The 13,509-nt window shown below is 46.2% G+C and overlaps 1 long non-coding RNA gene across 3 annotated transcripts; it reads left to right on the top strand.

Moving 5' to 3' along the window:
* The first annotated feature begins 3,163 nt into the window (after nt 1–3,163).
* Nucleotides 3,164–7,438, top strand: LOC127650267 (uncharacterized). Of its 3 annotated transcripts, none has more exons than XR_007971413.1 (4): nt 3,164–3,586; nt 4,825–5,152; nt 6,636–6,842; nt 6,973–7,438. It is a non-coding gene; the product is annotated as an uncharacterized LOC127650267 (long non-coding RNA). The 3 variants fall into 3 exon arrangements; XR_007971412.1 differs by lacking the exon at nt 3,164–3,586 and adding an exon at nt 3,594–4,078; XR_007971411.1 differs by lacking the exon at nt 3,164–3,586 and having other exon boundaries at nt 4,113–5,152.
* The last annotated feature ends 6,071 nt before the right edge of the window (nt 7,439–13,509 follow it).

Here is a 13,509-nt window from a genome sequence, read left to right as displayed (position 1 = left end):
TAGTTTCGTATATAAATCGCCAGGGTGGACTTAGGTCCTGCACTCTATGGAGGGCCCTCCATGCATGGCCCCTCAACGGGTTCCCGAGAACCTCCCCATTGGAGTTTTGAGAACCATCACTGAGGAGCGAGCACCCTCTACGAGGCACTTATATGCCCAAAAGTGGAAAGTGTTCAGTGACTGGTGTGATACCAAGAGCTTGAACCCCAAATCGTGTGAGATACCAAGTGTACTCGCCTTTTTGCAAGAGCTGCTGGAGGCGGGCCGCACACCCTCCACGCTCAAAGTCTATGTGGCTGCCATAGCGGCATCGCACAATCCTGATAAAGGACATTCATTAGGGAAAACGATCTAATCATTCGTTTCCTAAGAGGCTTAGGAGGATGAACCCTCCTCACCCCCCTCGGTGCCGATCTGGGACCTGGCCATGGTCCTGGACACACTCAAGAGTGCCCCGTTAGAACCTCTCCGAACCGTGCACCTTAAACAGCAAAACTGCGCGCTTGCTGGCTTCGCTTCAGTCAAGAGAGTGGGCGACCTGCACGCGCTGTCATCAAGCTGCTTGCCTGGAATTTGGACCTAACGACTGCAGAGTTGTCCTTAGGCCAAAGCACGGGTATATTCCTAAAGTGCTCTCCACACCCTTCAGAGCACAGGTGATATCTCTGGCAGCTTATCGTCCCCAGCAGACAAAAGCTGACTCTAATTTACTCTGCCCCGTCAGGGCGCTCAGAGTATATTTGGAACGTTCTGCCCTGTTCAGACAGACGGAACAATTATTCAGTATGCTTTGGCGGCCGCACTAAAGGTCTCGCAGTCTCAAAGCAAAGAATATCGGCTGGATAGTGGATGCTATAGCGCTAGCTTATGAAGCCAAGGGCCTTCAATGCCCCTTAGGCGTCAGAGCTCACTCTACGAGGAGCATGGCCTCCTCGTGGGCTTGGTCGAGTGGGATACCCATTTAAGATATTTGTCGTGGCGGGCTGGGCCTCAGCCTCGACATTTATCAGGTTTTATAACCTACAGGTCCCCTCATTGCATTCCAACATTCTATCAGCCTGACTGTAGAATGGACTGGAGTATGTATATGCTGAGCATTATCTCCTCCCTTATAAGGTCCGTCCCTGACCGACTTAGAGGATTTTTTATGCATATCAGTACATAGAAAAATGCATTCCAACATTCTATCAGCCTGACTGTAGAATGGACTGGAGTATGTATATGCTGAGCATTATCTCTTCCCTTATAAGGTCCGTCTCTGACCGACTTAGAGGATTTTTTATGCATATCAGTACATTGAAAAATGCATTACAACATTCTATCAGCCTGACTGTAGAATGGACTGGAGTATGTATATGCTGAGCATTATCTCCTCCCTTATAAGGTCCGTCTCTGACCGACTCAGAGGATTTTTTATGCATGCCAGTACATAGAAAAATGCATTCCAACATTCTATCAGCCTGATTGTAGAATGGACTGGAGTATGTATATGCTGAGCATTATCTCCTCCCTTACAAGGTCCTTATCTGACTGACTTAAAGGATTTTTTATGCATATCAGCACATAGAAAAGTCAGTACATAAGATATGTGCTTGTGTTTGTACTATGAGCGCCCCACCATGGACCACCTTGGAAGGGCGCTCTATACTATCCCATTATGTAGCTCGCCGTTGGCCGGCTCATGGAATAATCACTTTGCTTTAAGGCTCAGGCATCTGCCTCTGGCTTTATAGAGCGAAGTCAGCACGCACGGCGTTTTACATGGTGTTCCATAGCGTAAGCTACTTACGCAATAGGAGTGACCTCTCGATAGGGAACGACTCGGTTACTAACGTAACCTCGGTTCCCTGAGAGGAGGGAACGAGTATTGCGTAAGCTGCCGTGGTTGTGCTTGGTCAGTTCGCTTCAGTCGATTGAACCTAAAGGAACTCGTATGACGGGGTGCCCATTATATAGCCAGGCTATGCTAATTTCGGTGGGCTCTGAGCGCGCGAACACGAGGCGCGCGCCCATTGGTCGCACGTTCAGAGTCACCCGTCATTGGTTCGAGCAGTTGCCGCAGCACAGCCAATGACCGAGCTGCCTCGCTCATTACTGTCTGCTGTGCAGCTGCAATGCGTTTTACATAAAGACTTCAATATTTCTCGAGAACCGGAGTTTTCCCATAGCGTAAGCTACTTACGCAATACTCGTTCCCTCCTCTCAGGGAACCGAGGTTACGTTAGTAACCGAGTCGTTATTCAAACAAAGACTTTACAATTCACTTATTTTATTATAATTTTTTATCTTGAATGTTAACAGGCAGGCAACGGATTTCACCCTCGTAAAATGTATGAAAGGAACATGTTTGAAAATATTGCAAGCCAGAGACGAATATGTAAATGTATTTTTTATTTGTACAATTTAGAAACGTTGAAGTCCCTTCGCACCTGTATGTAAATGTAACTCTTGCAGTAATTATTTATCATATTCATGCAGCCTGTGTTATTCTGTTGAGTGTTGAAAAACCATCGAGGAGAAACGCACCATGACACTTTTAGCATGTAAACGGGTAAAGAAAAAAAAGAGAGTAAACTCGCCCGCTTTGCGAGAAACATTAAACGTTCTATAAAGTTTTTTTTTTATTATTAGTAAAACTGAATAACAAATTAACAGGGAAGTAGAGTTGGAAAAAAAATTATAATCTCCACCTTTATTGAGGTTTGTAATGCCTGATAGAAAAGTATCTTTGTAGCGCAATACAATACTTTAGGCAATTGCAGAATAGTCCCATTAGTCACAGATACACTTCAGAAAATTTAGTACACAACTATTTCTGGCCTTAAAAGTTACAAAAACCAAATCAATGCAGAACATTGTATCTCAAAAGCATTACAATGTGGCCCCCCCATGCACTACTTAAAGGGTAACTAAACCCTAAACCAACTTTTTTTAGTTAATGATCTGTAAGCATGGCCTTTATTAGTACTGGTCATTGATTCAAGTAATTTTTTTGACATTTGTGTATAAAGTGTTTTAATTCTACAATATATGGTGTAAAAACGTCTGAGTGCTGCCCTCTTCAGGTTGAACGGTGGCTACCGCAGTTGCATTTTCCTATTGGCTGTTTGCGGTACTTCGTGACGTAAGCGGTGACAGCTGACGTAAGCAGGTTCCAGCTCACCACGCCAGATTCATGTACATGTCGTCTTGCGACCGTGTGAGGAATAATAATAACATAGAGTCTGACAGCAGCTGTCAATTAATCCGTCACTACGAGTCTCAGGTGCCCCTTAATGTGAACAATGCGCTGTCACTTTAATTCACTGCGGTGCAGCACAGCAAAAATAGACTCGGTCCGTAAACGATCGCTGCACTGCTGTATACGCACCGCAACTGGAACGGATCGACGGACTGCATCCGCGTGCAGTGTAAAAGCTCTAACCTGTTAACATGGGTACGGAAAAAATTACGCACTGCATACGCACCGCATACGCACTGCAAACGGAGTATGTGTGAAACGGGCGTTATGTTACTCTTTATTGCAGCAGCATTACGTTCAGCGGCGCACATGTTACCTCAATAGAAACGAGTTTAAGAAACTGAGGTAAGATAGTAGACATTTTCAAACATGTGTTGTGTCCCATACTGTAATTCCTAATGTTACCTCTAGAAACGCTGTGTTGTAAGAGGATAGAGGGGTGGGTGAAAGAAGAAGAAGGGTTTTGGATAGTTAGACATGAAAAGTTACGGTCGAACACATGTGGAGTGAAGATGGAAATAAATATGAGTCATTGAAGATATACGGTGTCGTGCTTACTACTCAACCCAAAACGTAACAAATTGGCGACGAGGATACTAAGTTTGGTATAAAGTTAGTGATCAACCATGTCCGTGCATGTCTCCGCACCGTCAATGTTCCTGGCTTGCCCGGGAGAGCCTACCATGCCATTCGACATGTGGTTGCGCATGTTTGAGAACTATTTGACGGTAATCAACGCAGTGGGTGATGCATGGCCTGTAGCTAGGAGGAGGGCTACATTACTTCACTGTTTGGGCGCAGAGGGCCAACGGATCTTTTACGCATTGCCAAACACCGGTGAGACATACGATTCTGCTGTTGATGCTTTGAAAAAACACTTCATGCCTAAAATTAATGTTGTCGTGGAACGGCATACGTTCAGAAAAAGAGTACAAGCCTCGCACGAAAACATACAACAGTATGTTGCTGCTTTGCATGCACTTTCCGCTAACTGTGACTTTGGTGATAAAGGGGATGATATGATCCGCGATCAATTGCTGGAACATTTGCACAGTGATGATATTAGACAGAGACTGTTACTGAATAGTTGTCTAGGTTGTCACAACTACTTTATGCAGAGTACATGTTTCCACAAGTTGGGTTAAGAACAATGTTTTTACAAAAAAAGGGGAAATGTTGTGTCCCATACTGTAATTCCTAATGTTACCTCTAGAGACGCTGTGTTGTAAGAGGATAGAGGGGTGGGTGAAAGAAGAAGAAGGGTTTTGGATAGTTAGACATGAAAAGTTACGGTCGAACACATGTGGAGTGAAGATGGAAATAAATATGAGTCATTGAAGATATACGGTGTCGTGCTTACTACTCAACCCAACTACATGTTTTTAGCAGGCTTTAAAGTTTTTATTCTGAATACATAATTATGTTTTGTCGCTTTTGTTTACGTTGAACGTGCATTGTGGTTATTTTATTAGGATAAATGAATATTAGCTATGCAGCTAACGTTAACTTAGGAAAATAACCACAATGAATAACAGTATAACTCACCAAGTTAGCTTTTTTGGTTTGATTTGTACTTTTTGCAGTGCAGGCCTGAATACAGACCAGCTCACGGGCATCATTTATAAAGTGATCAATTGGAATAGACGAGGAGCAGGGCTGGACTGGTAATCTGGCCTACCGGACATTTTTCCGGTGGACCGACGCACTTTGAGGCCGATCAGGGTGGACTGGCCATCGGGAGAACCGAGCGGGCCGCAGTGTCGGCCGCGATAATCTAAAACGAGCCGCCAAGTTAGCGGGAACCCCCCCCCCGCAACAAATTTTGGGCCAGTTATGTCAAATCCCGTTCCGATTTCTCTTCCCAGTCCATCCCTGACAAGGAGCACATGGATATTGTTGAAGTTAAACAAGGTAAGTTTGCCGTTTGGATTTCAATAAACATCCCACTGAATGTTAGATAAAACTGGAATTGGTTTGCAACAGGAGGAAAAGCTGTAAGGGTCAGCCTGGCTTCACTGAAGAGCTGTTTTAACAGAGTAAAAAATATTATACTATCTGTTTTTATTTGCAATGAAGATACTTTTGCAACATGCAGTATAAGTCTCATAAAATTACTGTGTTTCAGATAGTATAACATATATAACATTTAATATTAATAGAAAAGTTGACCCAAATATGTAAATTCTGTCATCATATACTCAACCTCATGTCCTTCCAAATCCATGTGACTTTCCCCCCAAAATTTATTTTGTATTCCATATAAGGAAAGTAAATGGTGAGCAAAATAGCTTGTTTTGGTCACCAATGGCATTCATTATATGGACAAAAATTTTTTTTTAAATGTCATCTTTTGTGTTTCACAGAAAAAGTCATACAGGTTTGGAAGGACATGAGATTGAGTAAATAGCTGTGCGTAAGGTCTTAAGTTGGGGTATAAAGTTCAAGGCTTCGTAACTACTAGTTAGTTTGCAACTCTGTGCTTAATTTGGTTGCTCCACCTGTTCTTAAAGTCTTAACTGATGAAAAAAATAAAGTCTTAACTTTATTCTTAACTGATAAAGTGATGCGCAGTCGCATAATATGACGTTTACCGGCATTGATCTATTAAGCAGCGTTCATATTTGTACACAGAAGTATTAAAAATCCATGAACTTCAATTTGATTTTGTTACGGTTGATGTTCAAACCTTGTTTGCTTACGTAACCATCACTGTGGACGTCACAAGAGCAGCTCTCTTGAGAAACATATTTTGATAATTAAGATATTGTTTTAATTATTTAACATTTTATACTTTTATATTTGACTGTCATTCATATGATTTTGAAGCCTGAAAAGGAAATCATACCCTTATTTTATTATATGACTCAAGCTTGTAAAAATTTGTATAAATGAATTAGTTAGTTTGTATGGTAATTATTCATCATATTTATGAAACACTAAAACAGGCAATTAATTGTCATAATCACAATTATTTGATTGATGCCAAACATGCAAAACATGAGCTTATTGATGTCATAAAATATCAGTCTTCTTTTTTATTCCATCAGTTACACCTGCTCTGAGTCTTCTGTAAATATTTAGTTTATATGTAGGGTTACGTCGTACTGAAGTTTAATGGTGCAATGCTCAAATATTTAGTAGTGCGTAAATTGTGACTTTATGCCACAACTAGGCTAAGTTTAAACTTTTGTATAGCTGGTGCACCCGGCTGCTGATCTTTATATCAAACTTTTCTTTTTTCGTCTATTTTGCAGTACAAGCTTGCCCAGAGTTTTCTTAAGCCGTTTGGACTGTGATGCAGCACATGTTTCCTTGGCAATGAAGTGGAGGCTGATGTTTGTGCAGCTTTCTGCAATGCACTGAGTATGAAGATGTGATTGTTGTATGGTTCTAGGTTGAACATGTTTGCCTCAAGTTCCTTGAATGCAGAACCACCATGGAGATCCAGAACCTTTGTGGGGACAGAGATGGGCCTTGTGAGTGTGTGCTGTTGAAGAAATCTCTCAGCTGACTGACGGTCTTATAAATCCACCTCAGGACTTCATGTCGATCAGTATGTTCATCTTGGGAAGAGCTCTCGACACTGAGTGCTGATAAACAGGTAGTGCACAGAATCATCTTCATAGTTGTTTTAACTGCAAAGCCTGCTATGTGCCCTACCACAGCCTCTTTGAACATGGACAAGCTGGGAAGAAATACAGTGATGTTTTTCTCTGTGTCTTCTGTTTCAGGCTGAACGTCACTGCCTGAAATGCCAGCATATCAGAAGATGCTGCCTCCAGTGTCACTGTGCTATCCGGTGGAGAACTGTTGCCACTAGCTCTGATGGCATGTGTGGCAGCGGGGGCGTGGTCAAGCGCCCGTCCGGGAGAGAAAAGCGGTAAGGGCGCTTACACCTGAGCTAAATTATGTCTAAACACCTGTCTCTAATTTCAGTGAGTACGAGGAGAGCGGCATAAAAAGGCAGCGAGAGGGCCCCAGAGAGGGAGATGACATGCGAACCCAGTGTTTGGCATTGTGTTGTATTGTGTTTGTAAAATAAGATTGTACGGAACAAAAAGGGAATTAAAACCTTACCTTGTGGTGAAGACCTGTTTCCTGTCCTCCTTCCTTGGGAAGTGTTACACTGGTGCCGAAACCGGGACATTAAAGGAAACATGGAAAGTGGTCGCCCCATAGAGTCCTCCCAGCTGGCAGAAGTCCTCCAGTCCCTCGCGACGCTGCATCAAGGCCACCAACAATCCCTGCTTGAGCTCCGGCAAGACCAAGATCGCCGGTTTTTGAAATCATGCGGGCTCAGGCAGAGGACCGGCACGCCATCCGGAGCCTCCTCAGCCAGGGGACGCGTCAGCCACAACCGCGACCCCGGACACCCGCGCTACGCTGCCCCCCAATGCTACAGAAGATGGGGGCAGCAGATGATCCTGAGGCCTTCCTCGATTTGTTTGAGCGCTCAGCAGAAATCTGGGGCTGGCCCCGCGAACAGTGGGCAGCCCGCCTGATTCCCCTCCTGTCCGGGAAGCTCAACTTGCGGCACAGCAGCTGCCGGCGACGAACCTCCTGGCATACCCGATCTGAAGAGGTCTATTCTGCAGCGGGTCGGTCGGAGCCCGGAAGAGAATCGCCAGCTCTTCCGGGCATGAAGCTAGAACGTCCGATCGACCCTTCGCATTCAGCTCAACGGCTCCGGGACGCCTGTCGGAGGTGGCTGCTCGCTGGGGACCGCGACGTCGAGGGAGTAATCGACCAGGTGGTACTGGAACAGTTCATTCAACGGCTGCCTCGGAAGACGGCGGGTGGGTCCAGTGCCATCGCCCGGCGTCGCTGGAGGAAGCTGTTCGGTTGGCGGAGGACCACTTGGCGGCGATCCCGAGGGCGGACGAGCCCTCTTCTTCGTCTCTCTCTCTCCCCTTCCCTTGTATCTGCCCAGGCCCTCGCCCCTCCCTGTGTTTTTTCCTTCTGTTCTCTCCCCAGGGCCCGTTACTGCCCCGCGCAGGCGTGGAGGGTTCCAGAGACCTGCTCCCGGCCGTGGGAGAATGCGCCCTCCCATTCCCCGTCTTTCAGCCGCTCTCCTCCTCAGGTGGGGGCCCGCCAGCACAAGTGCGGCCGCAACGCCTGGGCCGGCCTGTTGGAGGTGCGGAGACCGGGCCACTTCCGGGATCAGTGTCCGCTGATGGAGGTGGGGACGGTGGTGCGGGTCTCCGACGTCCCGCAGGCTGCCCCTATCGGGCTGGAGCATACCGGATTCGGTAAGGATCAGGGGGTATTTACCAAGCTTTGCTGGATACCGGCTGCAATCAGACCACCATCCACCAACGCTTGGTTCAACCCGGGCTTTGGGTTTATCTAAACTTGTGAGGGTGAGGTGTGTGCATGGGGATGTTCACAAATATCCCATGGTGACGTTGGCGATGATATTTAGGGGAAAAAAACATAGTGTGGAGGCAGCGGTTAGTTCCGCCTCACCCATCCGCTAATCTTGGGTACTGATTGGCCGAATTTTAAAGATATATTAGAGGGTATTTGTGCGGATGGGTCCTGCATAAAGAGGTGTGCGGTGTGCGATGCTTTGGCAGGGGAGGCGGAGCCGGACCGTCCTCGGCTGCTCGGAATGACGAGGAAAGGGGCGAGGTGGCCGCCCCTCCTCTCAGGGAATTCCCTGAAGGGGACTTTCCTCTAGAGCAGTCGCGGGACGAAACTCTTAAACATGCTCTTGACCAAGTGAGAGTGATTGATGGTCAACAGCTCCGGCCGGGCGTCGCCATTGCATACCCATACTTTGCTATGATTAAAGATCGGTTATATAGAGTGACGCAGGACGCTCAAACAAAGGAGGAAGTGACACAATTATTGGTTCCACGAAGCCGCCGGAAATGGTTTTCCAGGTGGCTCACTACAATCCTATGGCCGGTCACCTAGGGGAACGGAAAACACTTCTCCGTCTAATAGCCCGTTTCTATTGGCCGGGCATTGGCGGTGACGTCCGCAGGTGGTGTGCGGCGTGCCGTGAATGTCAGCTGGTAAACCCACCGGCCACCCCAAAAGCGCCATTGCGCCCTCTACCATTAATCGAGGTCCCCTTCGAGAGAATTGGGATGGACCTCGTCGGGCCATTAGAACGGTCAGCACGCGGACATCGCTCGTGTTAGTCCTAGTGGATTACGCGACGCGATATCCGGAAGCAGTGCCTCTGAGCAACATCTCCGCACGTAGTGTTGCAGGGGCACTCTTCAAGATAATCTCCGGGTGGGGATTCCGAAAGAAATCCTCACCGATCAAGGCACGACTTTTATGTCACGAACACTTCGCGAACTTTACGAGCTCTTGGGCATCAAATCGATTCGCACTAGCGTTTACCACCCGCAGACAGATGGCCTAGTGGAACGATTTAATAAAACGCTCAAGAACATGATTCAGTAAATTCGTTACACGAGGACGCTAGAAATTGGGATAAGTGGCTAGACCCCCTGTTATTTGCAGTACGAGAGGTCCCACAAGCCTCCACCGGGTTCTCCCCGTTTGAGCTGCTGTACGGGCGACACCCCGCGGGGTCCTTGACGTCATCCGCGAAGCGTGGGAGGAGGGACCTTCTAATAGTAAAAATGAAATTCAGTTCGTTCTCGATCTTAGAGCAAAACTCCACACACTGAAGCGATTAACACAGGAGAATTTGCTCCAAGCTCAAGAACGCCAACGCCGGCTGTATGACAGGGGTGCTCGGCTACGGGAATTTGCACCGGAGATAAGGTACTCGTATTACTCCCAACATCGAAGCTCTAAATTACTCGCCAAGTGGCAAGGACCCTTTGAGGTCACACGACGAGTTGGGGATCTCGATTATGAAGTTAAACGTACCGATAGAGGGGGCGCACGTCAAATTTATCACCTCAACCTCCTGAAATTATGGAGGGAGGAGGCAGCCTCTGTGACGTTGGCCACTGTAGTTCCGGAGAGGGCGGAGCTCGGGCCGGAGGTAAACAAAAACTACAATCTTAACACTCCGGTTACTTGTGGAGACCAACTCTCACCGCGGCAACTCACAGAGGTTTCTGAATTACAAAAGGAATTTGCGGATGTGTTTTCCCCTCTACCGGGCCGTACAAATATCATACAGCACCACATCGAGACCGAACAGGGCGCGGTGGTGCGTTGCCGCCCCTATCGCTTACCCGAACATAAGAAGAAAATAGTACTGGAAGAATTAGATGCGATGCTCGATATGGGCGTAATAGAGGTATCCCACAGTGATTGGTCCAGCCCGGTTGTTCTTGTTCCCAAGAGTGATGGGTCTGTTCGATTCTGTGTGGATTACAGGAAAGTCAACGCGGTGTCTAAATTTGACGCATACCCAATGCCCCGTGTTGATGAACTGCTCGATCGGTTAGGTACTGCTCGATTTTATTCGACCTTTGATTTAACAAAGGGTTATTGGCAGATCCCCTTGACACCAATGTCCCGTGAGAAAACAGCCTTCACTACGCCGTTTGGGTTACACCAATTTGTGACGCTTCCTTTCGGTTTGTTTGGGGCACCAGCCACGTTTCAGCGACTCATGGATCGGATCCTCAGACCGCACACCGCGTACGCCGCTGCCTATTTAGATGATATTATCATTTATAGCAATGATTGGCAGCGGCATATGCAACATCTCAGGGCCGTCCTGAGATCGCTGCGGCGGGCGGGGCTCACGGCAAACCCTAAGAAGTGCGCGATTGGGCGTGTGGAGGTACGGTATCTGGGGTTCCACTTGGGTCATGGCCAGGTGCGCCCCCAAATTGATAAGACCGCGGCGATTGCGACTTGCCCTAGACCTAAGACCAAAAAGGGGGTGAGGCAGTTTCTGGGGCTGGCTATTATAGAAGGTTTGTGCCTAATTATTCGGACGTCACCAGCCCGCTGACTGACCTCACTAAAAAGGGGGCTCCAGATCCGGTCCAGTGGTCGGAGCAGTGCCAACAGGCGTTTATGCAGGTTAAAGCCGCACTTTGTGGGGGCCGCTTCTTCATGCACCTGACTTCTCTCTCCCTTTTTATTACAGACGGACGCTTCAGACAGAGGGCTGGGGGCCGTACTCTCGCAGGTGGTGGAGGGAGAGGAGCGCCCGGTGCTGTACATTAGCCGTAAGCTCTCCTTAAGGGAGACTAAGTACAGCACCGTGGAGAAGGAGTGTCTGGCCATCAAGTGGGCGGTCCTCACCCTCCGTTACTACCTGCTGGGGCGGGCCTTCACCCTCTGTTCAGATCACGCCCCACTGCAGTGGCTCCATCGCATGAAGGATACTAACGCCCGGATCACCCGTTGGTATCTAGCTCTCCAGCCCTTTAAATTCAAGGTGGTCCACAGACCGGGGGTGCAGATGGCTGTCGCCGACTTCCTCTCCAGAAATGGGGGAGTGGTAGGCAGGCCGGATGACTCCCCGGCCTGAGTCGGGCGGTGGGGGTATGTGTTAGCGGGGGCGTGGTCAAGCGCCCGTCCGGGAGAGAAAAGCGGTAAGGGCGCTTACACCTGAGCTAAATTATGTCTAAACACCTGTCTCTAATTTCAGTGAGTACGAGGAGAGCGGCATAAAAAGGCAGCGAGAGGGCCCCAGAGAGGGAGATGACATGCGAACCCAGTGTTTGGCATTGTGTTGTATTGTGTTTGTAAAATAAGATTGTACGGAACAAAAAGGGAATTAAAACCTTACCTTGTGGTGAAGACCTGTTTCCTGTCCTCCTTCCTTGGGAAGTGTTACAGCATGTCTTGCTACCATTCTTTTGAAAGCTGAATAATGTGGGATTGTTGTTAAATCCATTAGCAGATTTGTTCCCACATATCTGCAAATTTTTATTGTATTGTTCAGTTTAAGTCAATTTTTGTGTGTACTTGGAAGCTTTTGTTATTGAACAAATAAATATGTATGATTTCCTTGTGTGCATATGTCAATAAACTTATTTCTAATTATGATTTAAAAGATCAGGGGATTGTTGAAATAATTAAATTCTCACAAGCTGGTATGTACATATTCCATAAATGAGTGCAAATGGATAATTCCATTATGTAAAGGTAAATTAATTTATGTGTGTGTGTGTGTATATATATATATACACACACACACACATACTGTATATGAACTTGTGTGTATACTACGTTTTTATATTTGATTCTTCTGGATTTATTCTGAAGAGGTACTGTCTAGTTACAATATCAACACAAAGCTAGTCGTTTTTATTAAGAACTTTAAAATTTGTTGATGTGCATATTTTTCATAAATACATTCATTTATTATTATTATTGCTATTATTTAAGTAGAGCACACTGACCTAACCATGGTAATGAGGAGCCTTTCCTTCTGTGTAATATGTGTATAAATATTAGGTAACAAATGGAATAATGATGGGCTCATATAAGTACAGGCAGGAGCAGTCTGGCGTCGCTGTCGTGCACCTACATTATATGCAAACTGATAAAAATCAATATATTACTTTAAATGCTCACGCAGCTGATGTTATTCTTCATTTAGTAGTTCATTTAACATGTAAACTAACATGCTTTAGTTATATAACATGTTCTAGCTACATGCTATTTTTATATTCGGTCGCTCTAGCCGTTAGCGGGATTCCATGGTAACGTCGCTGTCTTAGAATAGTGACAGATTTCCCTTGATGGTTGTGGGCGGGGTGCTGAACCAGCGAATAATTTATGACGTCCATGTAGCCTGGGTGTCTCTGTGTAGTCTTATTCAGTCTCATATGCCATGTATTTGCCAGGAATCAGGAGATGAAAAATAATATAACAATATTTTGTGCTGAAGGAGTCGGAGCTGCGCTCCGGCCCAATTTAACCTCTGCTAACACTTAATATAATGTCGTTGTATATATATGGGTGATGGAAGTTGGGCAACAGGTTGACGTCCCCTGACCAGTCACTATGCTCGTAAGGATCCAGTCCTTTGATTCCCTTTATTTTCTCGTCACATCTCGTCTTTGCATTAGGATTTAGTTTTAGGCGGTATGGTCCGACAATGTTTTCTTTAGCCCGCTGCATTTTGTAGGATTATATTCTGTTTTTCACGCTAAATTTTTATTATTTTCATACCAGAACACCAGCCTGCTATGCCAGCGCATGTAAACTGGCCAAACATACCCATAATTCTTTGCGTTCTGATGTCGTTGCCGCCCAGTTGGTCACATGTCTTAGTGGGGCTAAAACATTTGAGTTTAAGTCAATCCAAGATGATTTTGTTCATTGTAAAAGATACAACCATGCTTCATTTCCCTGATCGTTTA

This window comes from Xyrauchen texanus, chromosome 10 (assembly GCF_025860055.1).
Source record: "Xyrauchen texanus isolate HMW12.3.18 chromosome 10, RBS_HiC_50CHRs, whole genome shotgun sequence".
Classification (NCBI taxonomy): Eukaryota; Metazoa; Chordata; class Actinopteri; order Cypriniformes; family Catostomidae; genus Xyrauchen; species Xyrauchen texanus.
This window is presented reverse-complemented; position numbering and strand designations above follow the sequence as displayed.